Below are 27,855 nucleotides of genomic sequence, written 5' to 3' on the forward strand. Positions count from 1 at the left end.
TGGAAAAGTATTTGGCCCGGGTATAAAGAATGAAAAGACTGAGACTGAAATTCTTTCTGAACTTTAATTTGTATAATTTAAAATTCTTATGTGTTTAATTTGTGTATCTAACTTGTACATAGTGTAAATATTTGTTTCTTTAGTTATGTCATTTGTTTCATTATGTTTTGTTTGTATCGAATTTGGCTTCTGACAAAGGTTTGTACTGGGACGCACAGTCCTTGGGAGGGGACAGTGTTACGAAATGTACAGGGGCGGTAAGATCGCTTCCACGAAAACCAGTTTAAGGGTTGCCATAAAATGGCAAGGGAAGGCACAGTTGCCACATTTGGCGATAAATAGCCCACTTGGCGACATTCGGCAAAAAAATTGGCGATATACCAGGGACGGATGGAGAACCTTCTGGAACGAATTCTTACCGTTTTAGCCCAGAAGGCTCTCGAACACAAGCCGAAAGCTATATAAACCCTGCTGGTCCGCAGTCAGTTAGTGTGTATGCCTCGTCTAGCGAGTTGATAGTCAATCATTGAACGAGTGTCTCGAAGTCTAGCACCGAGTTGGTCGTCGAGTGCATCGAGAGAGTATTTTAGTGCATCGCGAATTAGTGCATCGTCGAGTTTTGTCTTAGACTGTGCTGAGTCGAGAGCTATACTCTTGTGTATCGTCGAGTGCATCGCGTGGAGAGTCTCGAGAGCAGCGTGGAGTTCCGAGAACGACCAAGCAGAGTTGGCAGCTGTACTCTGATTTGTAGTGAAGTTGTCTCCACCGTTATTGCCTGACAGTGTGAAGGCTGTGTCGCTGAACGTGTCAGCGTGTTTATAACAGTTCGACTACTGTAAAAGTGATTTTGGAGCTATCTGATTAATATTGGTAAATAAAGTGTGTTTCGATACTTCATCAAGTGTCGTCGTTATTCACTCCAAATCCACGAACCCCATACGAACGTGAAGCAAGAGAAAAACGCAACAATAATATACACTGGTGTGCAAAAATTAAGGGCGAAGTCGAAAAATTAGCATATCAGCTGAACGAAGAGGCAGAGCTGACAGAAAGACCAATCGGGAGATTAAGTAAGGTGATGTACGGTAGCACATGCGCAGATATGCAGGTAGACGTAATGGGGGAGTGTCTGAGTAGTATAAAGCATGTTGTCGGTGTAAGATCAGCATTTCCGGCAAAGAGATTGCACGCCGTATAGCAGTTAAAATCACACCGAGTTGCTGCCTCAGCGAGAAATGGCGAATAATCAATCTGTTAGACGACATCTGGAAGCTTTTACCCGAGATCGAATCATTGGGAAGTTGGAGGAAGGCCGCAGTGTGACAAGTGTGGCTGCAGAGTTCGAAATTGCTCACAGCATCGTTTCACAACTTTGGAGACAATTTCAAACTACAGGAACAGCTATCCGGGGGTTTAGTAGTGGTCGTCCACGAGGAACCACACCCGCAGATGACCGGTATATTGCCTTACAAGCCAGAAGAAACAGGCGGCAGACAGCGGGAGAAATCGCTAGACACACGACACAGGCGACTGGACGACCGATATCGCGTTTTACCGGGGCCAGAAGACTGCACGGTGGTGGTCTGTTTCCACGACGCCCTGTACGGTGTGTATCTCTAACGCCTGCCCATCGGAGAAGGCGTTCTCTGTGGTGCCGGGAACACCGGAATTGGAGAGACAATGAATGGGGACGAGTACTTTTTACAGATGAGAGCAGATTCAGTCTGAGTAGCGATTCTCATCGCATACTCATCTGGAGAGAGCGGGGAAGCCGCAATCATCCCTCGAACATCATTGAAAGGGACAGGTATGGAGGTGGCGGTGTTCTCGTTTGGGGAGGCATCATGCTTGGTAGTCGTACACACCTTCACATCTTCGACGCAGGTTCAGTCAACGGGACCCGTTATTGTAACGAGATTCTTCTTCCATATGTGCGTCTTTTTAGAGGCGCTATGGGTCCGCAGTTCCTTTTCACGGACGACAATGCACCATGTCATTGCACAGTAGCTGCCGAACAGCTCTTAGAGAGTGAGGATATTGAACGTATGGATAGGCCGGCACGATCTCCGGATCTCAATCCCATCGAGCATGTATGGGATTTTCTAGGCAGACGCTTGGCAGCTCGTACCTTACCACCAGTAACGATTCCGGAGCTTCGATTGGCGCTGCAAGACGAATGGGCAGCAATGCCTCAACAACTCATTGACACCCTCATTCTCAGCATGGGCAGACGCTGTGAAACCTGCCTAGCAGTCAGTCATATTCCCTTGCTGGACACCATCACAGGGATGTTTCGGCCTTCAGTCGCATTGCGCTCCATGCTACTTTTTCAATAAAGGTTCTTTTTATCCCTCTGATTTCTCTTTTAGTAAGTGTTGCTTACATTACTCATGTCTTTACGTATTGGCGATCTTACGGTATTAAGTTTGTTGATTTGGAAAGCTTTTGTGCAAAGTTATATTGAAAAAACCGTCTCGTCCTTAATTTTTGCACACCAGTGTATAGGAGATGCTAAGAAATAAAATTATAACTCCAATAAGTAGTCCTTATTCCGGTGGTTTTATGTCGAAACAAAAATAATCGCCGACCCATAGACCACAAAGCGTAGCGATTTGCAGTTGATTGACTAAGTTAGTGTTAGTGTTGTAGTTAAGTTAGTGTTAGTGTTGTAGTTAGTGTTAGTGTTGCAGTTGTTAAGTGTTGTAGAAAACAGAGTGACTAAATATCCTGTCTTGTCCTTTTCCCATAAGTGAAGAAATTATTCGCAAAGTAAAGTCTAACTATATGACTGCTTCAGACCTAACATTCAAATACTTTCAGATTGGCGTAAAGCCGGAAGGCGCTCCGAAAACCTCATTTATCGCAAAGTCAGGTGTTCATGCCTTTCAAAGAATGCCATTTGGTTTATGCGGAACTTCCACGACTAATTGATTGTCTCTAGGTAAAGGCAAGTTTATTTATTTAGATGATATGATAATTACCAGTGAGATAATTGACAAACACATTAAAGACTTACACAAAGTTCTTTCGCTTCTAAACGAAGCAGGATTAAAAGTAAATACCACAAAATCTAAATTTGTGGCCAAAGAACTTCATTATTTAGCAGCTAAAATATCAAAAATTTAATGGAAACCGAAAATTTAAAAATAATAACTATACAAATTTTCGTCCACCTAATAGTGCAAAAAGTTATCTTCCTTTTTAGACATGTCTTCATATTGTTACGAAATGTCAAGGCGTGGTGAGATGGCTTGCCCGCAAAGTAGTTTTAGGGTTGTCATAAAATGGGAAGGGAAGGCAGGTTTGTCACATTTGGCGAGAAATCGCCCGTTTGGCGACAAAATTGGCGATGTGCTATGGACTGATAGAGAACCTTCTAGAACGAATTCTTACCGGTCTAGCCCAGAATGTTCTCGAACACAAGCCGAAAGCTATATAAACACTGCTAGTCCGGTCAAGTATAGTCTGCTAGTCAGCTAGTCAGTATCGAGAGGTGTGCTTCGTCGAGAGAACGAGTCAGAGTGCCTCGTCTGGAGTGCCAGATAGTTAGTATCGAGTGTATGCCTCGCCTAGCGAGCTGATAGTTAGTCATTGAGCGAGTGTCTCGAAGTCTAGCGCCGAGTTGGTCATCGAGTGCATCGAGAGAGTCTTTTAGTGCATCGTCGAGTTTTGTCTTAGACTGTGCTGAGTCGAGAGCTATACTTTTGTATATCGTAGAGTGCATCTCGAGTTGTAGCGGGAAGAGTCTCGAGAGTACGTGAAGTTCCGAGAACGACCGAGCAGAATAGGGAGTTGGACGTGACTTTGGAGCTGTCCTGATCAGTGTTAGCTAAATAAAGTGTGTTTCGATATTTCATTAAGTGTCGTCGTTATTTACTCTAACGTGACTTTGGAACTGTCCTGATCAGTATTGGCTAAATAAAGTGTTTTACGCTGTTTCATTAAGTGTCGTCAAAGATCTACTATAAACGCGCTGACACGATCAGCGATACAGACTTCAGGTTATCAGGCTATCACGGTGGAGACAGCTTCACTGCAAAGCATCAGAGTACAGCTCCCGACTCTGCTTGGTCGTTCTCAGAACTCCACGTACTCTCTAGACTCTCCACTCTACAACTCGATGCACTCGACGATACACAAGAGTATAGCTCTCGACTCAGCGCTGTCTAAGACAAAAGTCGATGATACACTAACTCGCGATGCACTAAAAGACTCTCTCGATGCACTCGACGACCAACTCGGCGCTAGACTTCGAGACACTCGCCCAATCAGTGACTATCAGCTCGCTAGACGAGGCACACACACTAACTGACTGTGGACCAGCAGGGTTTATATAGCTTTCGGCTTGTGTTTGAAAACATTCTGGGCTAAACCGGTAAGAATTCGTTCCAAAAGGTTCTCCATCTGTCCATGGCATATCGCCAAATGTCGCCAAATGGGTGATTTCTCGCCAAATGTGGCAAATCTACCTTCATTTGCCATTTTATGGCCACCCTAAAACTGCTTTGCGGGGAAGCCGTCTCACCGCGCCTTGACATTTCGTAACAATATTATAGGACTTTTATTAAATATTTCGCTAAAATAGCTGAGCCCTTTTAAAGTTAAAAAGAAAGAAAGTTAGATTCACTTGGTCAGCGGAAACAAATGCTGTTGTTCTTGCTTATGCTCACTTGTCTGACGCATACTCAGCACAAGCCTACGAAATTCCTCATGGCAAAGAGCGTTAGACTATGCCTGCCGTTAGCAGCAGCCTTTCAGGTGACAGTGCGATTTAGCTCATTTCTTCCAAGAAGGTTAGAATGCTAACCTCCCTGATTTCTTCTGCCCCCAACTTAGATGGAGAGCTCACCGGGGGGGGACGGTCCGTGGGTTTCCTACCCCTCTTCCATTCCACCAAACCACGCAAGAGGACTTTCGGCTCGCCGCATATTTAGAGTGCCGCCATGCCACACCAACACCATACATTTACAAACATCCATGCCTTCTCCGGGTGTTCGATTCCGGGCCCGTCGGCACGGCAGTCAGCGATGCTAACCACTATCCCAGTTGGGCGGCTAATAAAACTTGGAAATCGCTGCAGATGCCCCCAGATAAGCAGTGGGTGCTCTTCTAATTAAAAAAGATGGCATACTTTAAGAAAACTCTCGATCCTACGCAGAGAAATTTTACAGCTACAGAAAGCGAAACCCCAGCAGTTTTGTTACCAATTAAAAAATTTAGAGTATATTTTGGGAAAGCTCCTGTTACAATATATTCGGTCACTCGGCTGTGGGTGGTTATACTGCCGAAAGAATTTATCGTCACTGATTAGAAGGCTGTATTAGATGGGCCTAGTCGTCAAATTTATCATCAAAGGCCTTTAACTTCAAGAATTCAACCTAATCATTAAACATACACTTGAGAAGGAAAATATAATAGTCGATGTTTTATCAAGAATAAAATTAAATAAGGAAGGGAACACTCTAAAATATGTTATTCTTACTGCATAAACCCTTAATTCTCGTGAAACTATTATTGCTGAATTACCAACGGACCCCGAAATTAAAGATATTTAGGCTTTATTCAAAAGATCCTGATCATTTTGAGCATCATGATATTAGGGCAATTAGGAATGCAAGAAGCATCCAACTCTCAAATGTTAGAAATTGACAGCGATCCTCGGCCAACTGCCATATCAATCGACCAGGATGATAAATATTTTTTAGGCTCGGGATCATTCTATTAACTTCATTTTCATTAAAATGATCTAAAAGATTTCTTCAGCTGGTGAATTAGATCTTCCTGAATATTGGATCATTCATTAAAATTTATTAGCTTTCGATCTTAATTTTAACCTTGTTCTTTTCAAAGTGTTTAAAATTGTCTTTTCTCATAATTTATGCATATTTTTATAACTGTTGGTGCTATAAATTTTGCTTCCTCCTTTTACAATTTATTTAGTTTCATTTCATCAAACAGAAAGTCATATCTTTTGAAGAAAAAAATCGGTTCTTTTTATTGCTCGGGGAAAAAAAGAAACAAGAATTCGGCTTACATTCCATCAAGCCTTTGCAGCTTTGCTCTAAAATTAACATCAATCTAAGGCTGAAATTAGTTTTTAAACACTTGCAGATTTTTTTAGTGTATAAAATTTCTCATTTTCTTAAATATGAATGCTCTAACTGCAATATATATCATTTGTAACAGACATAAAGTTAAATAAGTAGTGCATTGATGTATCAAATATTTTTCTTTCGCTATTCAGTATTTAAAATATTTTTCAAATAAAGTACACGAAATGAATTAGTTATAAAAATGCTTGATTTTCTCACATCTATATTTAACGACAAATTTCAATTATGAAGAGCAGCTGGGTTAAATTGATAAACTGTTCTCTAAAACAAATCGCACTATCCCTTCAGGGAAGAGAATCTGAAAGAAAAAATAAATAAATTGATCACAAGATATTAGTATATTTTTATTCATAGCGGCCTTCATTTAAATGGTCGAATGCTAATGACCGTTACCCTTGACATCCTTCTAGAAGTCTAGTGAATCCAGTGGCCATTAATCTACTGCTAGGTATCGTCAGTTGAATAAATTAAAACTTCAGCTGTTAATTTGCCGAAGCAACGCATATATTGTATACTGCACAGTTAGTTATTCAAGATACGTATCTAAGTTTTTAACGATTTACCTGTGTTTCAGAAATATTGTCCATATGAATCATGGAGTAATTTCCCAGAAAACATCAGAAATTATACAGCATGTACCTTTATAAAAGCAGAAGCTTAAGATTTATAACGACTGAAGTGGAGCGCTAGTCTGTCGGCAGGATATTGTAGACATGCTTAATTCCAGAAATGCATTTTTACTAGGAATGGGGCAGCCTAAAAAAATTAATTTCCAGTTTAAAATCTGAAACAGTTTTTGATCTCTCATTCCATCATTAATATTAAGACTGAAAAATAAGCATTAACAGGTTGTAATAGAGAACAGATGGTCACAAATTTAAGTAAGCACGACAAAATAACAATATTCGTAACACTCTGTGGTAGGATGTGAAATGCGGATGCAGAAACACAATTAGTACAAAAACATGAAGAAAGAAAAGTACTTTTAGTCAAGGATATTTACCAGAAATAATGTTTAATATTTTCAAGAATAGATGAAAATGAAAAAACATCATCTTCAATATACTATATATATCAGAACGACGATGAAGTGACTAGAGTACAGTTTAAAAAGATATCCGTGATATCCTTTACTTCTGCAGCAGAGATTCTGGCAACAAGATCGTCATGAGAGAATTTTTTCTCAATGATTTGCACTTGCCTATAACGGCCATTGGCCACTTCTAAAGCCAGAAGCGGTGGCCATTTTTTGTGGAAACACCTAATATGCGGCCACCGTTACCTCCTATGAAGGGACAGACAATTTTACATACATGCCTTCTCGGTGATCTGAACCCGGGCTCTTAACTTAGGCTCCCCTAACCACTATACCATCTGGACAAGTTCTTCAAGAGAGTCAATCCAAGTTTCATAAACCAGATCCGTTGTCGTTGTGATGTATACATGGCTGGTCGTTCATTTGAACAATTCTGGTAAACATAAAACATTTTTTATTGCAAATATCGGTCATTAACGTGATTTTTTTCCTTCGTGTTCCTTGGGTGTGAATTGTACCTAATTGCCTTTTCTACTTAAATGAATTTTCTCTTTAAGTTGTTTGGAACTCAGTCTAGCTTCTATTTCTTCAGAACATCTTTTAATAGATGCAGTAGGTCTGAAAACTTTAAGTTCACCTTATTCTCCAACAAAAGAAACACTCCAGGAGTATACCACCAGGAGTATAAAGAAACTTGAACTTCTTTATACTCCTGGTGAAAGAGAATTTGTAATATTTTCAGTGGCAATATAACATTAAGAAAAATGTTTATTTACCCGATCCTTTGCTCGTTACATTTATTTATGTACAAATCATTTTTGCATTATGCGCCGTTGAAACAAAAAAAAAAAAAAAAAAAAAAATCATATTTAGTTCAGTGTTTATACGTGACGAATTTTGCTTGCGGTTCATACTCAAACATGTTATGCGGGACATTTTTGTAAGTTTTTGGTAGTTGGGAAAAAGAATCGGTAAGAGATCCTCTGATATCAATAATTCCACCTTCAACATAAAGACTAATTTATTGAAATATATAAAGTTACAGAGAAAATTACTTTAACAATTTATTAAAATTTCATTTCATAATTTTGAGTTTGGGCAGCGTATAAGACGAGGAAGATTAAAAATGCATTCGTGATGCTGATAAAATGTTCACACTTGAAAAATAAGATATAAAAGCCCCAAAGTTCTTCTATTGAAATTTTGAATACAATATGTAAGAGAATTACCACATTACCCCGCGTATGTATCGCGTTATTTTTAAGACGTCCAACTAGCAAAATTTGTGGTTCAAATTCGGCTAAGGGCGCAGTTCTTGCTCCAAAAAATTATAATGGTTTCTGTGGACTTTTCTATCTAAACATTTAACTACTATGAGGAGTCAAATTCTTATGGACAGCATAAAGAGTCAGTTAACACACACACACACACACACATATATATATATACCATGTATATATATTTTATTTGCTAGACAGATAATCCATCATTTTTCTTACAAAACTTTATTTCGAGAGAGTTTTAAGCCTTCTACTTTCCATTTCATTGTTGAGAATTACGTTCACTAAACTGTCGAAGCCTTTGACTTCGACAGTGGCGCGTTGATTCAGTGGCGCGTTGATTGTTCGTGTAAATCCCTTGAATAAACACACTAGATGAAAAGAAAAGCTTGAACCGGCTTCAAGCGATAGCAAATTTTAAAAATTGCAGTCTTAAAATTTTCAGATTACAGTTTAACTTCTCGAAAAGTTTACCGCTAAAGTACCGAAAGATGTAAAAAAATCATAGAATTAAAATAAAAATTTTAATCTTACCTGAGTACGCGGATTTCAATTTAACAGATGCAATAATTTTAAGCTAAGCAGTACAATAAACCTATTAGTTTAAAAACTAATCCCACCTTTGAAGAAATGCAACCAAAGTTCAACACTCTGAAGGCAATTATAATGACAAAATGTCATTATATATTGTTGTGATTTATTTCATTCACCTGACAAGAACATCAGAATTTCTTTGACCATAACATCAGAAACCCACGAATTTTATTATGCTTAAGAGGCAAGGGTTTTCCCTATCACTGACTTAGACCTTGGGCGCCTTACAGGTGTTAGTACGAATTAGCTAAGCTGCGTCCTGCTTTTGACAGATAATCCACCAGAAAACAGATCCGAGGTCCTTTTATCCCTACCATTAACTTCTCGACAGAACCTTTTGCTAGACAGTATTTTAAGTGCGCTCCTACCATAAAGACATTATACGTTTAAAAACATTTTTGCTTCCCCAGGGATTACAACCCGAGCTCAAAGCTATGAACGCCGATATCCAAATCACCATACCAACAAGGCTGTTTGGTTTATTGGTTATTTGATAATGGTAAGAAACGCGAGAGCTAGATGCCTTTCGCCTGGAATCGAACCCAGGCTGAATTACCAGTATTCAATGACTTTACCGCTTTGCTGTCCAATAAGGCCGTACCATAAAATGTAGTATCATCCATCATTGCGAAGAACTCTATAGTATCATCCAACTTCTACACTTTGGAGAGCTTATTTAAATTGTTTCTTTAAGAAGAGAACCACACAATATGATGTAGCAAATGTTCAAGAGTTAAGAAAAATCAGCTATTGTGGCCCACGGGCTATCAGTCAGCCGTCGTTGGGTGAAGAGAAATTATGTATAAATAAAGAAATGCACGATGAATAATTTCAAATAAAATATTTTATAATGTAATTTAGAATGTTTTGAAAAAAATCTGACTGTTTTGTTATTTTGTATTAGGAGATACTTCACCAGTGGCCAAACGATAAAAGAGCACTGAATACTTATAATTCATACAGGATTCAAACCCAGTGAGTGACTTGGCTTCATCGTTGGTTTTCTGGCTATTTCCCTCCCCCGTTTAATGTGAATGTGAGCCAGTTTGCCTTTGAAAATCCCTCATTAAAGCATCCCTTCCCTAAGCTCCCCTAAGATAGCCATTCTGTGCTTTGTCATATTCAAATGACCTAACCAAATATTGCATTAGGAGACGTTGATTGAATAAGGATCGATAAATTAATTATTTGAAAGTAGAAATATTATATATAAACAAAGTGCTTCAAAAATAATTTTTTTAAGTAAAGAAGGAGAAGAAAATGAAATCATCAAAGTTTTCCTGTAACAAATTTCCACAGGAAAAATATAATCACAGTATAAATACCATAAAATGTAAATTTAATGAAGGCAAGTTCTCTGTCATGCTGGGAATTATCATTTATAATCAAAAACTGACCGCAATATTTACTCAGTGTGAAAAACCTACTTCTCACGTTTTTTTTAATGCATTCCCCTCCCCCCGAAAATTAAGCTAGTTCCGCTCGGCTAATCTCAACACATCTGTAATAGACTCCATTCAAATGATGAGAAAAAGCACAAAAGTAATGAAAAGACTCTATGAAAACAAATATACTGTTTGAATGCTTTCATTTATTTTTCTTTTCGTAATTTTTGAAACACGGTTAGTAAAGCAATTCCTTTTATTTATTTATATTATTGTTATTATTATTATTTTTCATCCTTATGTGTATGACATATCACGGGTTTTAGTAGAATTGTTGCAATATGTGTTCCATAAGATGTTCAATATCTGTCTATAAAATTAAAATAGTATAATGCTCATCAGTATAAGAAAATGATGTATTAAAATTAATATAGTTCGCACTCATATGTTGATACATTTAAGTGAAAACAAGACTATTAATAAGGTACACTCTACTTCCTTGAAATGGCTTTTATACTTATGCTATTAATAGTTAAATTTCTTTCCCTAACTCTCTTTCTGTAGATTATCATAATATTTATAAGGAATTATCTCATTCTTCTGCGCGTAACTCTTGTGATGTTAATGCTTAACCCGTTTAGATGTCAAATGGAAGATCTGTTATTCAAATCCCGCCTGAGGGTTCATTTCTCACAGTTGGTGCAGTTGATTTCTCACATTCTCCGGCTCCAATACCTTAATAATCTCAATTTACTTATTTATTTTATTAGTGGCATTTGCTATGAAAGCTTAAATAACTATATGTTATATTTAAATTGATTTATAAATCATGATGGCGGTGACAAATTGTTTGGGGTGTGGGAACTATAGTTGTCTTATCCAAAACGTAACCCATGCTTCCGAATTATGCATTTTGATGCTAAAATATGAAAATTATGCATGAATAAATATGAGTTTAGAAAGTATAACTAAATACACTCAGAAATATATCCTTGAAGAACTCAAGTTGGGTAATTTTCAAGCATAACTGTCTGTTCTATTCTGACTTTTAGTTAGGTTTAGAATTTGTTGTTGTAAACACCTTTTTAACTTGACCCTCCCGAATAATTATGGTGGAATAAGGTTTGGGGATATGATTGGCTATAAGTAGTATTGCCTAACATCTGGGATTCACCCAGAGAGTTCTGGATTTGTAATTACAACCGGACGTCGTCCTTAACTGAAAAAGTTCGAGAATTTTTAAATAAGTGGTTATAAAAGTTAAAGCAGAAGAAATTATTCCTTTGTTGTATAAAAAAAGGCAAAGTAATGTTTTTACTAGATACAAGTATTTTAAAAGAAAATCATATAATTTTTGAGACCTCGGAAGGTAATTTTGTTAACACGTCATCGCAACGGCTTGATCTCGCTGCAGAATGTATACAATTTATTTTTTTATGTATTTGAGCATTTTCTTGCTGTATCCTTTACTTTTACTTTTTTAATTCTTCATTTTTCTTTCGAAACTGTGTTTACTATGCACTGTTGTATAGCTTATAAGTCGTTTACTTTCTTAGCATTGAAATAATTTTCTTTAAAATTTTCTTTCTTTTTTTTAATCTTGCTTTAAATACGGTAACCTTAGGTAGAAGCCTGCTGCCAGAAATTTATATAATAACTATATAGCTGTACCACCATAGTGTTATACTGCTTCATATTATAAAATTTTTCACTCGTTCTCTTCCAAGTGAGTAACAAATTGCACAAATATTTTTTTAAATTTAGTTCTAATAGAAGTAGCTAAATGCTGCGCTTATCTTTTCTAAATCCTACGTGAACTTGTTTACGTAGGATCCTACGTGAATATTAGATTTATTTAAAGCTAGAGACGTGAAAAATGAGCATTGCCCTCACCGGGACTCGAACTTTGACCTCTCGAATACGTGCCGGATGTGTTACCATTATACTCCGAAGGCATACAGAAAGGAGAGAGAAAATGTTTTATATACTCCTCCCTTTTAAAGGTCGACTGGAGATTAGGGGACGCAGTCGCCAAATTCTGGTGAAGAATCATCATCCATCATCCTTTAATTCGGGCACCGCTGTAGGATTAGGATTTCTTGGAGCAAGAAAATTGAAGAATGTGCAATGCCTTCGCCGGGACTCGAAATTGACCTCTAGAATACGAGCCGAGTGTGCTACTGTTATACCATGAAGGCATGCCGAAAGGAGGGAGAGACTACTTTATAAACTTAAGTGTTAAAAGCAAGAATTTTCAAGATTACAAATTCTGTTGAGTTGACTACTTTCATAGTCGTCCAAATGGAACCAAATGCCAATTATAAAAAATAAAATTTCAGAACATGATGATCAGTCAGTTTTAAGGAAAAATAATAGCATTCATGCAGAGCATTCATATTTCATGAAATATTAATCAGTTTTTTATCCTTTCATGAGACTATATTGCGAGACGAATAACTGCACTGGCTAATGGAATCCCAGCTCATTTGCAAAAATAAGAAATCAAAGCTAACGTAATATTATTAGCAGCTCGTGACTATTTTCTAGAAATGTAAAGTTGCGCGCTTCCAACCTGCACGCAACAAAGTGGTGACTGCTGAGAACTGGAAATAGACCAAAGTCTTGAGAAGGGTTTAAATCCCTTTTTATTCAACTTTAGAAATTACAAATGCGTGCTTTTGACGCTCACAAACTACGCCGACCCGACGGTAAAATAAAAATAAGAAAAGAGAAATAAGAACAAGATATAACAAGTGAAAAGAGATAATAACAAGTGACTAACTACGAGGCTCTCTAAACGTAACTAACCTCACCCCGTTCTAAAATACCGCTGATAATTTCAGCAAACTCTGAATATTACGTTGAAAGATTAACAATTTGCCGAGGCAAGCACACAGGCCGAAACGCGTGGATCTTCAATTTCTAACTAGCCACCTCCACACTCGTGAAGCAAGAAAGCACCTTTTCGAACTCGTTTCCTTTCTATTTAACTCAGAATACTTCCGCTGATAATTTGAATCCTTGCGCGTTCTACTAAAATTTACATACTCTGGCCCTGGCAATTCCAGGGGAAAGTAAGGCTTGACAGGAATAATAGTTTAAACTTAAAATAAATGTTAGTTAAAATAGATATAAACCCTACATTTGCCGCTGCCAGAATTTGGAAAACTTGGAAGCAGGTCATACAAACGACCTGTTGAAACGTTTCTACAATTCTGAACTAAATTTTAAGAGCCTCGTTTACATAAAAAAATCTGTTATCTCACAAAAGGTGTAATAAATTTCTGTGTATACTTATTTACATCTCTCTTCTTACAGCAACTTTTCCTGGACTTCAGCAATCAATCTTGGTCTCTTCCTTCCAGCATCTGGAAGGAATAAGTATCAGTATCTTTCTAAATACATTATAATTCACACTTTCTTCACTCTGAATAAGTTTTTGTTTTTAAACGATTTATTTTCCTTAGTTACTGCTTAATTCACACTCATTCAAGTATTCAAACATGAATTTAACTTTACCCTGGCTCTCCACCATGTGTGGTGTCAAACGGGAATATTCGTGTTTTAGTATTGCAACACTTTCCCTAACCACAATGATTTGTTAGAATTCAACGACCAAACAGACACACCTTACTCGACATTCTACAACACGATGAGCTACTTTAACATTCTTAAAATTCAAGTGTAGGTGGAGAACCCTACAAAACACATTCATTCTAAATTCTCCCTCATTCATCTTTAGACATGCAAGCTTTCGCTCTAAAGCATGATTTTATCTACAGTTTAATACTTAAATTTGAATTCATTGCTTTTGAGCATTTACTTTTAGCATCTAAAATTTTATGCTTCCAGACTAAATTCTACTTTTACATAACTTTGAAGTATTTACGTATATTTACAAAATTCTAATACATATGATTTTTACAATTTACCATAAAATGAATAAGAGAAAAATAAATTTTTACTTTACTCATTCTTCGCCAAGCTGGCGGCACTGAAACTAAAGTTCTTATTAATACAAGGATACGAAGTTACTTTTATCTTCGGCCAAATTTTGGCTTTAACATAACAGAATTAGTCTTTCGACCAACAGAAACTGCTTGTTCTTAGATTTTATACTTAAAGAAAATAATACTTTTGCCTTAGCTAAATAAAGTAAAACAAAACTAAGTCTCAACCGAGACACACTGACTTCCGTTAAAACATAGAACTTCGTATTTACGCCTAACATTTCGGAACAAAAGAAAAAAATTTATAGAAGATTTTAACTTATCTTTGAGTTTTCGATGATTGGAACTCCGTCATTCTTTTCTGGCAGAACTGCTCCCACGCTATAGGTTTCATGGACGTCAGTCTTCTTCTTAATGTCCTCCGAGTGTCGTCCACGTTAATTTTTCTTTTTCGCCCTCTGCATGCTGGCCTCTTGGAGTGGTAGTCGTCGGGTTGCTGTCTTTTCCGTTTTTCCCCTGGACGGCTGGTATTGGCGTCCTCCGTTCTGCTGTCATTCTTGAATTTCTTCTGTTGGTGGTGGTCTTTCCGTTCCTCCTGCTGTCTTTTCATTTTCGGTAACGGCGGCCTTGTTTGCACCTGACTCTCTGGCCCTGGAAGCGTTCTCCTCGATGTAGAATTTCTACTGCGATACGTTGTAAGTGGAGTTTTCCTCTTTACCAAAATTTCTTTACGCGGCGGCTTTGCTTTCTTGTATTTCTTAAATGCTGGAGTCTGACCGTTTTCTTCTTTTCGGTACCGTCGCATGACATGTAGAAGGGCTAGGTTTCTCTTCAGTTCTCTGCTTCTTGGGTGGTGGAACGGGTGACGTTACTTCTGGAACTTTTACTTCTTTTACGCTTGAGTCCTGGAAGAAACTTTTAAGGATTTCAAAATCATTTTGATTATAATATTTTTTCACCTGGTCGGGACTTGCTTTACATATTTCCCCTCTCTCGTTCTTAAGGTACAATACGACTCCCTTGATTTCCTGAATTACATTTCCTGAATTACAAATTTTGGAGCTAACTTTGCAGTAAAATTGTCTGGGGCACTTGATAAAGAAAATTTCCGCTTCATCACTTTATCCCCAACTTCAAAATCTGCTTCAAGGCGTTTTCTATCATAATATAACTTTTGTCTATTTCTTGCCGTATCCGAGCTTTTAACCGCCTGGTCAATAAGTTTTTGCACAGCTTTCTGTTTAAATTCTTGCTCTCTTTGTTGCACAAAGAATAATTTATCTAAAGGCGTAATTAACTTCCGTCCTAAAAATAATTCTGCTGGGGTTTTTCCCGTAGTATCGTGATTTGCCGTTCTTAAAGCATAAGCTAACTCATTTATGTAGCCATCCCAGCGCTTGTGATGTGTGCTAACATAACTTCGAATTATTTTTACAATGTTTTTATTAACTCTTTCTGCTATGTTTGCCTGTGGTCTATACGGAACCATTTTGATATGGCGTATGCCAAGTCCAGTGCATATGTTTTCAAATATTTGGCTAACGAATTGTTTACCGTTATCGCTAATAACTTTTATCGGTGCACCGTATTTTAAAATGTATCTGTGCAAGAATGCATCTGCTACTGTTTTGGCTGACGCGCGTTTAAGTGGAACAATTTCTGCCCATTTTGAAAAATGATCTACAATTACTAAAAGAAAACGATTTTTATTTAACTCACTCTGGGGGAAAGGATCAAGAAGATCTATGCTTAAAATTTCATTCGGAAATGTAGCGCGAATGCTATTTAAGTACCCGGCCGGGCTGTAATTAATATCATTTATTAACTGACATTGATTGCAGGACCTGACATACGCAGTTACTCTTTTGTATAATTGCGGGTAATATACCGCCTCGCGTACCCTTTTTAAAGTCTTTCTGACCCCTAAATGACCCGCTGTTTTCGCGTCGTGTCATTCCTTCAAAATGCTTAATCGAAGCGAGGCTGGGATGACTGGTTTGTACTCGAGATTTTCATTTGGTGTTTTCGTATAAAATAATAAATTATCTATTATTTCATAGTTTTCTGCTCTATTTCTTATCGCATCGATATCTGTATGTTCAAAGCTTTCGGGGTCTTTCAAATATGCATAGATACTTCCAAATTCAGGATCAGCTTTCAGTTCAGCGATAATTGTATCTCTAGAATCTAAAATTTTTTGTCACACAGCGCATTTAAGTTCATTGCCTTCGTCGTCCAGTTTTATACGAGAAAGTGCGTCAGCTACATTGTTTTCCTTACCCGCTTTATATTTTATTATTAGATTATATTCTTGGAGTTTTAAAGCCCATCTTATTAACCTGGGCGTTAGGTTTTTCCCCGAGTAAAGTCTACCAACAGCCGCATGATCCGAAAAGACTGTTACTGGCGCTTTGCCGAAATAAACTCGAAATTTGTGTACAGCCATTAATACGGCTAATATTTCTCTCTCTGTAGCTGTATAATTCCTTTGTGTATGATTCAACGTTTTACTAAAAAAAGCCAAAGGATGGCTATTTTGCATAAGAACCGCACCCACAGCATAGTCCGACGCATCTGCTGCAATTTCCAGGTTTTCGTCCCCCTCCGGGAACTTCAGAACAGGGGCATTGATAAGCGCTTCTTTTAACCTTTCGAAAGCGGTATTTGCTTCCGCTGTCCACGTGAATTTACTTTTCTTTCTTTTAATTACTAACAAGGGTTCAACAATATTAGCAAAATCTTTTATGAATGACCGATAGTAAGAACATAACCCAAGGAAAGAAGAAAGTTTCTTGGCGGTGTTGGGAGGTGGGAAATTCTTGATTGCTTTTATTTTTGAATGTTGAGTTTCTATACCCTTTTGCGAAATTTTATAACGCAGATATTTAAGTTCTTTAGTTGCGAACTTGCATTTTGAGGCGTTAATTGTAAGACCGGCCTCTTTTAATAATTTAAAAACTTCTTCTAGATCTTTAATATGTTGTTCCAACGTACTACTCGTTATAATTATATCATCTAGATAGATTAAAGTCGATTTTCCTAGGACAGGCTTTAGAACAATGTCCATAGCTCTCTGGAATGTTGATGGGGCCCCACACAACCCAAAGGCCATGCGTAAAAATGCATAAGTGCCCGATTTTGTTATAAACGGGGTTTTATGTATGCCTTCGGGTCTCATAGCTATTTGATAGTAGCCAGACGTTAAGTCCAAAGTAGTCATGTATCTAGTAGATTTAATCTTTCTAATAATTTCCTCTATAACCGGCAAAGGGTAAACTGGGAATTTAATAATACTATTCAGTTTTCTGTAATCGATAGCAAACCTCCAAGCCCTTTTATCCGAAGGAGGAAACTCGTTCTTTTTCCTACATAGTACGCCTGGACTCGCGTACTCACTATTTATAGGCTTTATTATTTTCTTCTTTAACATTTCCTGAATATGTTCATCTATGATTAGGTCTTTCTGTTTATCATAGCGATAAGGTTTAGTCCTACAGGGTTTGTCGGCAGTTAACTGTATCTGATGCGTAACTATTTAACAGCTACCAGGCCGGTCTGAAAACAAGTTTGAAAAAGTACTCACCACTTGCTGGATGGCTTGACTTTCATGGTCATTCAAATGGCTAAGGTCAACTTGCGGTTGTTCCACTGGTTCCACCACCCTCTGGTCCATCTCCAGCACAATAGAACTGTCCTGAAAATTCAATTTGGCCCTCGCGGCCCTTAAAATCTCCATACCTAAAATAAGTGGATTTTGCTAATTCTTTACTACAAAAATTAATACTTTGAGGCTTTCATCTTTTACCTGTATGTTTAATGATAATTTCCCGATGCATTGACAGGTTTTTCCTTGCGCCGCTATAATTTCTGTGTTTTTGTTTTTAAATAATCGTAACCTATAAAAATTCTTCTTGAAAAATGTATCACTCATAAAATTACCTTCTGCTCCTGTATCGATGAGGGCTTCTACTGGTACATCGCCAACCAGGACTTGTATAATTGGTAGATGTGAGTTCTTTACGATGACCGTATTTAAGTGTCTCTTTGAGGGTTTTTTCAAAACTTCCGGGGCTGGACACTCGCTTTCACAGGCCCCTCTACTCGTTTAAAGCTTTCCTTTCAACTTCTGCCTTCTGAGTACGCGGACGTTTGTTTTCAAATTTCCTTTTTGGGCCTTGACCTTCGAGGTTCGATGAGTTAGCTTGATAGCTCTTTCCCCCATAAGAGCGGTTTGCATTTCTGGTCTGCTCATTTGAAGATTGCCTTCGGATACTTTGAGAATACGATGCCCCTCTAGCTTTTTCCGCTATTCTGCGATTTTGAAACTTGACCGCCAATTCGAAGAGCTCCTGCAATGTGCTTGGGTTTCTAATTTCAAAGTAATCTTGAACAGCAGGTAGTAATCTTGGTAAGATTATTTCAATAATCTCCGCGTCGGGTTTCTTCCCATACAGCATATCCGTCAGCTTAATTTTTCGCAGAATAAAGTCCGTCAACTCTTCTATATTCCGTTGATAGAAACTATATAGTTCGGCTTCTAGCCTTGCTCGATCTTTCACTATGGGGAAGGCCTTTAATAACGATTTTTTGAAATTTTCAAATGTATATGTCTGGCCTCCGAATTCCACTAATAAAAATTTGCCTATATTCTTCCACCATAGCGCGGCCTGTCCTCTTAGTGCAGATGTGGCGATGGCAACTTTTTGTCTTTCAGGCACAGGGTAGAGCTGAAAGTGATTGTCGAGGCTTTCTAGAAATATCGCCACCGAATTTTTTCCGTCGAAATTGACGTTTGGCTTGATTGACGCTCTCAACGTCTGGACCAAGTATCCAAATCCTTCCAATTGGCTTGCCATTTCTTGTTGTTGTTCCGCAGCTTCCATCCAATTTTCGGCCATTTCAGTTCGACAAGTGTTCGGGCGCCAATGTAAAGTTGCGCGCTTCCAACCTGCACGCAACAAAGTGATGACTGCTGAGAACTGGAAATAGACCAAAGTCTTGAGAAGGGTTTAAATCCCTTTTTATTCAACTTTAGAAATTACAAATGCGTGCTCTTGACGCTCACAAACTACGCCGACCCGGCGGTAAAATAAAAATAAGAAATTGAAAAGGGATAATAACAAGTGACTAACTACGAGGCTCTCTAAACGTAACTAACCTCACCGCGTTCTAAAATACCGCTGATAATTTCAGCAAACTCTGAATATTACGTTGAAAGATTAACAATTTGCCGAGGCAAGCCCACAGGCCGAAACGGGTGGTTCTTCAATTTCTAACTAGCCACTTCCACACTCGTGAAGCAAGAAAGCACCTTTTCGAACTCGTTTCCTTTCTATTTAACTCAGAATACTTCCGCTGATAATTTGAATCCTTGCGCGTTCTACTAAAATTTACATACTCTGGCACTGGCAATTCCAGGGGAAAGTAAGGCTTGACAGGAAAGGTAGTTTAAACTTAAAATAAATGTTAGTTAAAATAAATGTAAACCCTACAAAGTACATAAATAAAATTAGAATTAAGAACGCATCGTCCTGCTTACTACGCGATTCTATGCTAATTATTTTAATTTGACACGCATCAAAAATTAAGGAAACAAGGGGCGGAGAAAGAGGAAAAAAGAAATCCTAGAGTTTTAGGATATCATTAAAATGCTGATACGTTTTTTAACAAAACGCTGTAATTACCTGCTGTTAATTCAGAGATAACAATACAAAATATGCTGGAGCAATGTAAGACCGAGATCCTTTTTTTTTAATACAACTAAATTAAATTGCATAAAAACACTTATAGGTGAAATTTTTATAGTTTTCCTTTTTATTTCTTGTACTACTTATAGGTAAATGACGGAAATTAAATCGTTTGAAATCTATTCAGTCATTTTGATTCACCCTGCAGAACATGTTGCTAAGTGCAATCTTCCCAATTAAATGAGCTGCAGCTGCGTTCTTTAGTGGGTGTCCAGTCACGAAGAAGAGAAACTTTGGGCTACTAGCCTCGGGTTAATGAAACTGAGTTTCATAAGCTTATAATGAAGTGCTGTTTTTGTAGATTTGATTTTCGGGAGTTGGAAATGTGAAGACTCAACTGTGCCCTCAGAGGGATGAGAACTGCAAATAAATAAATTCGATAATTTCTTACATTAGCTTTCCTCGCATGAAAGCAAACTGGAAAAAGGCACGAAACTCCTTCAACCAAATCCGGTTTTGCGGTGATAAATTAGCGTTCACCACATTTTAGTGTGCAAATGTAGAGAGTATTAGGTTTTTAAAGAGAGGAAAAATTAACTATTATCTCAAGTGAATTCGAACCGGGATCTTCTAGTTGCTAGCTGGGAGTGCTATACATTTACAGTATGAGAAAATGCACAGGAGGAATGAGTTAATTTCTTAATACGCTCTAAATAAGACTAAATAAGACTGCACCCCCTACTAAGAGAAGCTTTTAAGTGAAAGCCCAGATCATTTCAAGTGCCTAAATTTACAAATGATTTCCATTTCAGATTCAAATATTTACTCACACATGTGAATGACGAATAAGGAAATAAAGTGAGATATTTCTTGACTAACGAATGTTAGCATCAGAAAAATGTACAAGACTTGCAAATTTTTTCCTCTCCATGGGTGACTCAAAAAATGTGACACCGTTTTATTCCGGTTATTTCCATATGAGACACCAAACAATGCATACATGTTTCCGCTCTGAGTACTTTAATCCCGTTATATTGTTCGTCACACACCACTGATAATATGCTTGGCTGTTTTTTCGGGAGGGGAATTTTTCATATAGCATTACATAAATAAAACTATTGATCGCAGAAGTCTAGAACAGCGGTTTTTTTTTTTTTTTTTACTATTTTCTCTCACGTTTAAATCAACGTGTTTTTTTTACTTCTAACATACACTATGGTTATTAAATAGTCAGGTTATAAATCAGTTGTGAAACTATTTTATCATTTTGTGGTCTTCTTGTAAAAGAAAGCTTTCTTTGTGGTAATATAATAGAATAAACCCTGCATTTAGAATGAAATTTCTTCCCTTTTTTCTCTGTTAATAAATGAACGCTGAAAACGAAATTTGCTTATCTTGAAATCAACACAACTTTTGCAACTTATTTGATTTAACAACCATTTACCTGCCGTTGTTCTCAGCTAAGAACATTTATAACAAATGTTTAAATTACTCTCGTAATATTCCCAATTTGTACCTTGATTCCTTTTTTCTATGATATATACTACTTCAAACATTTGGACACATTTCAAGATACATATCTGTGTATTTAGAGACACCATGACTAATATTTTTAAACGTACATATACAGTGGTAAGTGGGAAATTCTTTTGATCTCGTCAAATTTTATTTTAGTAACAATTAAATCTTAAAAAGCGATTTCTAACTTCTGAATACAAGCCTATCTTTCCCTGGCATTCATGCATCCATAGACAAAGACTAAAAGATGAAAAAAAAATTCCCATCCACATTCTCCAGGAAGTAATTTAAGCTTGTTGGGTAAGTTTTTTGTTCTCCAGAGTGTTAGAAGTAGTCACTATGATCATACCGTCATACCTGCTGATTCGGTATCAGTGGTTTCAGTTACAGCAGTTAACAACAGAATGGGAAATGGAATCGCTTCTAAAAAAATGCATTGCAAGTTACAATGAAGTTAACATGGTGAATATTAAGATGAAAAGCTCAAACACCTCCGATGTTAACACTTCATAAAGAAAAGAACAACTCCAGATTTTCTGGAAAGGATGTAACAAAAAATTTGGGAAGGGAGCTAAAATTATCATTTACGTTTGCTCTTAGCTTTCAAATCAATCCTTGGATTCGAGTAAAGTTTTCCCACTTGTCACATTCTGCTTGACAACTAGAGGTTTCGTGGTTAGAAAATGAAGTATTTTTCAGGTTTATTTATTTATTTATTGTCTTTCCTCCGACATTTTTAATTTTAGAAATTAAGTCCTGGTAATAATTCATTTATGAAAATTACTATTTGAATGGAACTCATTTCTAAGGTAATATGCCTGAGTAGAAAAACGAAATGATAATGTAATATTAAGACGATATATAAATACAAACAAAAATATTTAAGCTCCACTCTTCTACAGAGTTCGATATATAAGGGCGTATTCGGCAAATACATACATGTGTTTCAACTTGTCAATAGTCAATAGTCAACTTGTCAATTATTCGCTGTAATAAACATTTCAGAGAACGAGATTCACAATAGTATTGAGCAGCGAATCGCTATTAGGTCTTTTATTAACGAAAGTATCCTTCCTTCTCAAAAATCATTACAGCTTTAAAAAAAAAAAAAAAAAAAAAATCAGTATAAGTTCAGATTCAACGTCATCGCACTTTCATCTCTTTTGTCCACTAAGAGAAATTTTAGAGGAAGAAATTCAAGAGTGGTTTACTGATGATAGTGAATAAATAGGTCAACACGCAATGAAAAGTCATTTATTCTTATGGATTAAAGGAACTTCCTAAATGTTGGAACAAATCTATTGTACTTACAGGTGAGTGTATCGAAAATTATTGTGCTAAGTCACTTCACTAAATTCAATAAAGGTTTCACTAAATTCAGCTGATATATTCCTAGTTATATTTGAACCTCTTTCATATTTATCATGAATTATAAGATGTTTTTCAAAAACTTTTGATTTCTGTTAATTTTTGATAACATGAGAAATCAAGAACAGGAGAAAATATCCAAAGAAAGTTATTCAGCAATTCTTTTCTGACATTTTTTATTAGATTTTGCAATATGCAGAATTGCCAGGAAAAATAAAAATGCATCTTTTATTTCCGATTTTTTTCTCATATACTATTCTTCCCTTAACTGATTGATGCAAAAGCGCATGAATGGCAGTTACATTCTTAGCTGGTATTTATAGGATGCAAATAAATAACAAATTGTTAAATGCAGAGGTCCGAGGGAAACTTTATTTGTCTCAGGAGCAGTTATCCAACTATTACCGGATTACGTAGCTTTCTTTTCTTTTCGAAGCTATAGAATCTAACTGTGTAGTTATTAACTTAGAGTCCTTCGTACCCAAGTGAATTATCGTTGCTTCTGAAAGTCTTATGAATGTTTGAAGTAAACCTATTTTACTAAAGCTTGAATTAATACAGAAGGCACAGTTTGCGCTTATAATTCAAATCCCGCTACTTGCGGGCATTAAAATAACATAAAGTGGAAATATCAATGTAAAAAGTTATCGTACCCCGAGATAACACAAATTTAACTTACTAAACTGGCTCAGACTTTAACGACGCCATTTATAATATGGGCGATAAAGCTGCAAGCGTTGCTGCCAAAAGTCCTATATCTAAGACATTCTGAACTCTCGCTTTAAACATTTAGCCCAAAGGGCGTTAGCCCAGTGGGCTATTAATTTCGTTTTGGCATTTTACGTTGGTTCACTATAAATGTCGGTTCACTTTTCAAACTGTTGCCTAGAGCCCTGTATAGCATTTAAAGAAATTGAATAATGAAGAATCTGCATAAATGTATATATATTTCTCACATTGTGATAACACAACGGTACCTAGAGCCCTCAAATTTTGAATAATGGAATCTTCCACCGAATATTGGGCATATGGAAACCCGAAATTGGAATCTGAAATGTGTTTCATTATCGATTTCATATTTGGTAACACTTTAATGAATTTTTGATTAAAAACCTCAACGATTTCAAAGCGAGCAATGACAATACTGTACGGAAAAAAACATTTATCTCCAGCGCGCGAGACTGTGTATCGGAAATTTTAAAATTATTTTGTGATATTACTGTTGAATTGAATTTTATGTTTTAAGAGTGAAGAACATAATATTTAATAAATAAAGACAGCACACAAAACGTTAAAAAACTCTCGTAATGTAAAATCTAAAAGCTTTCAGATTTTATTTTTAAAAAAATGCGTTTACTATGTTCTGTGCTTCGTAACATGGGAGAATAAATAAATAGCTCTGTCTTGTCTATTCTTCTTAGATACCTGACATTCAAAAATGGATATGTCAATTTAAGATGCCAAAAGAGCATTTGTAAACATTACAAATTAATTTTACATTTACATTCCACCAGGAAAAACAAAAAACTTCATTTTAGAAACTAGCATGTTAAAGTGTCCGGATAAAAATATGTCCAAAATAATAAAATTACCACTCTCCTGGCAAAATATTTATTATACACACTTTCACTTCTGCACATAAAAAAAATGTCACACTTTCTCATACACCACTACATACATGTGCCAGCTAGTGAATAGAAATAGGTTCATTAACAATACTGACACTTCAGGGTAAGGTTGCCCGCGTGTTATGATTGTCACATCACAGTATGTACGGAAGAGTTCCATTTCTGGAATAACAAATGAGAATCACAAATAGTCTTTGAATTGTTCAGACAGACCTCTTCAAAAGTCAAAGGATATCCGGAGACCTTCTCCATACTGAATTTTACCCTAAAGCACAATTTTCTTGTGAGCTTATTCCATAAACATAATGTTCTATATCCAAGACCTTCATTATAAATCTGTATTTACAGTTACACTAAACATGCTTCGGGTAATGTGAAATGATAATCGTACATTGGAATTCATTGAGGCTGTTATAGCATGAAAATTTTAAACATACGTGCTCTAATCAAATCGCAATATATGGAAAAGGGATTTCCTTTATAATCATGTAAACAGAAATTTCTGAATTGAATAATTTCTGATATTATTTTATAATTGATTGCATTGATGAAACTGGTTTTTAATTTCAAAAGCCAAATGTATATAAAAGAATTATGTGATTTATAGTATGTTTAGCATGTTTTTATGTGATTTATAGTATGTTTAGCATGTTTTTATTTTAACTGACTTTCATCCAGAAAGCCCTAAGTTTAACTTTTTTTTTTATTAATTTCAGATACAAAGTTAGGCGTCTGGCTTCATTGCATAAAGTTTTGTTATACTTGGAAACTTACTTCTTCATACAAGTTACTGTGCAAGAAATAAATAGTCATCAGTAATAAACGTTTCGCCTGAAATTTTCTTGGGTCCTACATTTAATTTTTACATCTTTTAATTACCGCTAAGGCATAACATATCGATTTTAAATTTTACTTATGCAAGTATTTTGACGTCTAGAATATATTATTTCACCCCCAAAAAACACGAATCTGCCTTCGTTGGCTTAATTGCATTCTATGTTTCCGCTGTTTTATACTGCGCAGTTTAAATATAATTTTCCATAGAAACTGGTTTTTAATTTCAAAAGCCAGATGTATATAAAGGAATTATTATCACTTCTGGATACTTCCAAAATATTGCCCAAGCAGTGGCAAAACGGCTGAATGCTGGTCACAAAGGCATCTTCTCGTAAGTAGATAAAGATAGCTCTCGTGGGCATTGCTGTGTTCAAATAACCTAACCTAACTTTTAAAACATTACGACTCTAAAAACATTCTTCTAAAAATAACGACTTTATAAGTATATTGATGTTAGAGCAATTAATCATAAGATATTTTCTCACTTATCTATGTTAATAATTTACTTATTTTATTTAAATGCTTTTAGATGAATGGTGTGTGTGTGATTATGTCAAAGCTTCGACGGCTATCTGCCTAAGGGGAGGGATGCCTTCGTGGAGGACTTTCTAAGGGAAACTGGCTCGTATACACGTTACACATGGGGAAAACCACGAAAACGCCCATGCAGCCATGCCCGTTCGCGGGATTCGAACCTCGGACTGAACTATCAGTGTTCAGCGACTTTACCGCTCGGCCGCTGGTGGGCCTACAGAAAAGTTCGAAATTTACTCTATCTGAAAAAGCGTCTTTTTCAAATAAATGTTGTTAAAACAATGTTTCTCTATTTTTTTTCATATGGAAACCAATTTTTTGAACTGTAATGTTTTGCGAGCCTCCTTACTTGTCCCTTTTGAAAGCAATTTTTAGCATATGTTACTATCAATATATTTGTATTTAAAAAATATTTTAATATAAATAAAATTTTTAATTTTATAATGGTGTTAAGTAAGAAGCTAATATAAAAAATAATTCAAAGTTATTAGAATTTGGTTGTTTTTTTCCTTATTAGCTAATGTTTTAAATAAATTTTGATATTCATAATAATGAGATGGATGAGTCTCCCGATTCCCGCATAACTATTCTGTTGTTTGGATACACGCTGGTCAGAAGAGTCACACTATAGTGCTTATGCTTTTGTTGCGAAGACTAGAGTGGGAAGTAAGGCAACCGTTAATAAAAATTTCATAAAATGCTAGTCTTGGATAAAAAAAAATAAATAAATAAAGTGATAGATGATTGCCATGTGTAATTTTCAAACTCTCAGATTTTTCAGTTGCAATGAGGTTTTATGCAGTTCATCTGAGTTTAATTTCTTTAGCTTTTTTAGAAATCTAAGAAGACAATAAATGTAGGCTCTAAAAGCTTCTCAAATGCTGGAAAACCCTTGAAAGCACACTAGGGCTATCTGCCTAAGGGGAGGGATGCCTTCGTGGAGGACTTTCTAAGGGAAACTGGCTCGTATACACGTTACACATGGGGAAAACCACGAAAACACCCATGCAGCCAGCCCGTTCGTGGGATTCGAACCTCTGATCGAACTACCAGTGTTCAGCGAATTTACCGCTCGGCCGCTGGTGGGCCCTTTAGATAAATTGAAATAGAACTGAATTAACTGGAGACAATTCTGCTCAACCGCTACCGAAATTCTGTGGGATACGCAAGTCTATATACAATTGCAACAAGATATTAGAAAATCCATCGTCATTTTATAGGGATTAGGAATGCTCACTGAATTAATGAATTATGATGTTCTTTGGCATGTGATAACTTTTCTTCAAATGTTCACTGGGCGAAAAGTTAAAATATTAAAGTATTTCAGCAGACAATATTGTCCCTTAATAAAAATTAACTTATATTTTAAATATTTTCATCTGTCAAAGAAGAGAAATTTATTATATTTCTGTCGGGTGAAATGAGATATTTTAAATGGACAATCTAAATAAAACTCGTTTCTGAACTACTAAAGTAACTATATATTAGTAATACTAGCCACTTGCGCAATTAACTGCATGAAAACATTATTATAATAAGGAGAAAGTGTTTAATGATTTTAATGAGTCCAGCTAAAGTTATTTCAGGAGTCCAGCTCTAGTAATTAATAATAATAGAGGTGTAGAACTTTGTTTATTGCTTTTAAATCACTCAATTTGTTAATCAAAACCAGAAAGATTAAATCTGAAAGGAAAATAAAATACATTACGAATAGCAACACATTGGAAGATAGAACACATTGGAAGATAAAATAATAGAATAGCAACACATTGGAAGATAAAAATATTCTACTTCGGACAGTAGTAACATATTTCTTTTAAATTGAGTTTATTGATTAAATTCGAAAGACAAATATATTGTGTTTCACCCTGTGGCAACACAATTCTTTTCATCGATTTGAGTTTTCTGATTAAATTTGGAGCATA

At 36.3% G+C, this 27,855-nt stretch overlaps 1 long non-coding RNA gene across 1 annotated transcript in view; it reads left to right on the forward strand.

The window, feature by feature from the left end:
- LOC146997588 (uncharacterized) overlaps positions 1-25,396 on the forward strand; it is a 38,972-nt gene extending 13,576 nt beyond the window's left edge. The window contains exon 3 of the long non-coding RNA XR_015040498.1: positions 25,276-25,396. This is a non-coding gene — a long non-coding RNA (uncharacterized LOC146997588). The remainder of the gene's footprint in view (positions 1-25,275) is intronic.
- Positions 25,397-27,855: the final 2,459 nt, after the last annotated feature.

Source organism: Stegodyphus dumicola, chromosome 4 (genome assembly GCF_044657685.1).
Source record: "Stegodyphus dumicola isolate Sdum_Otavi_A_Nest chromosome 4, ASM4465768v1".
NCBI classification, from domain to species: Eukaryota; Metazoa; Arthropoda; class Arachnida; order Araneae; family Eresidae; genus Stegodyphus; species Stegodyphus dumicola.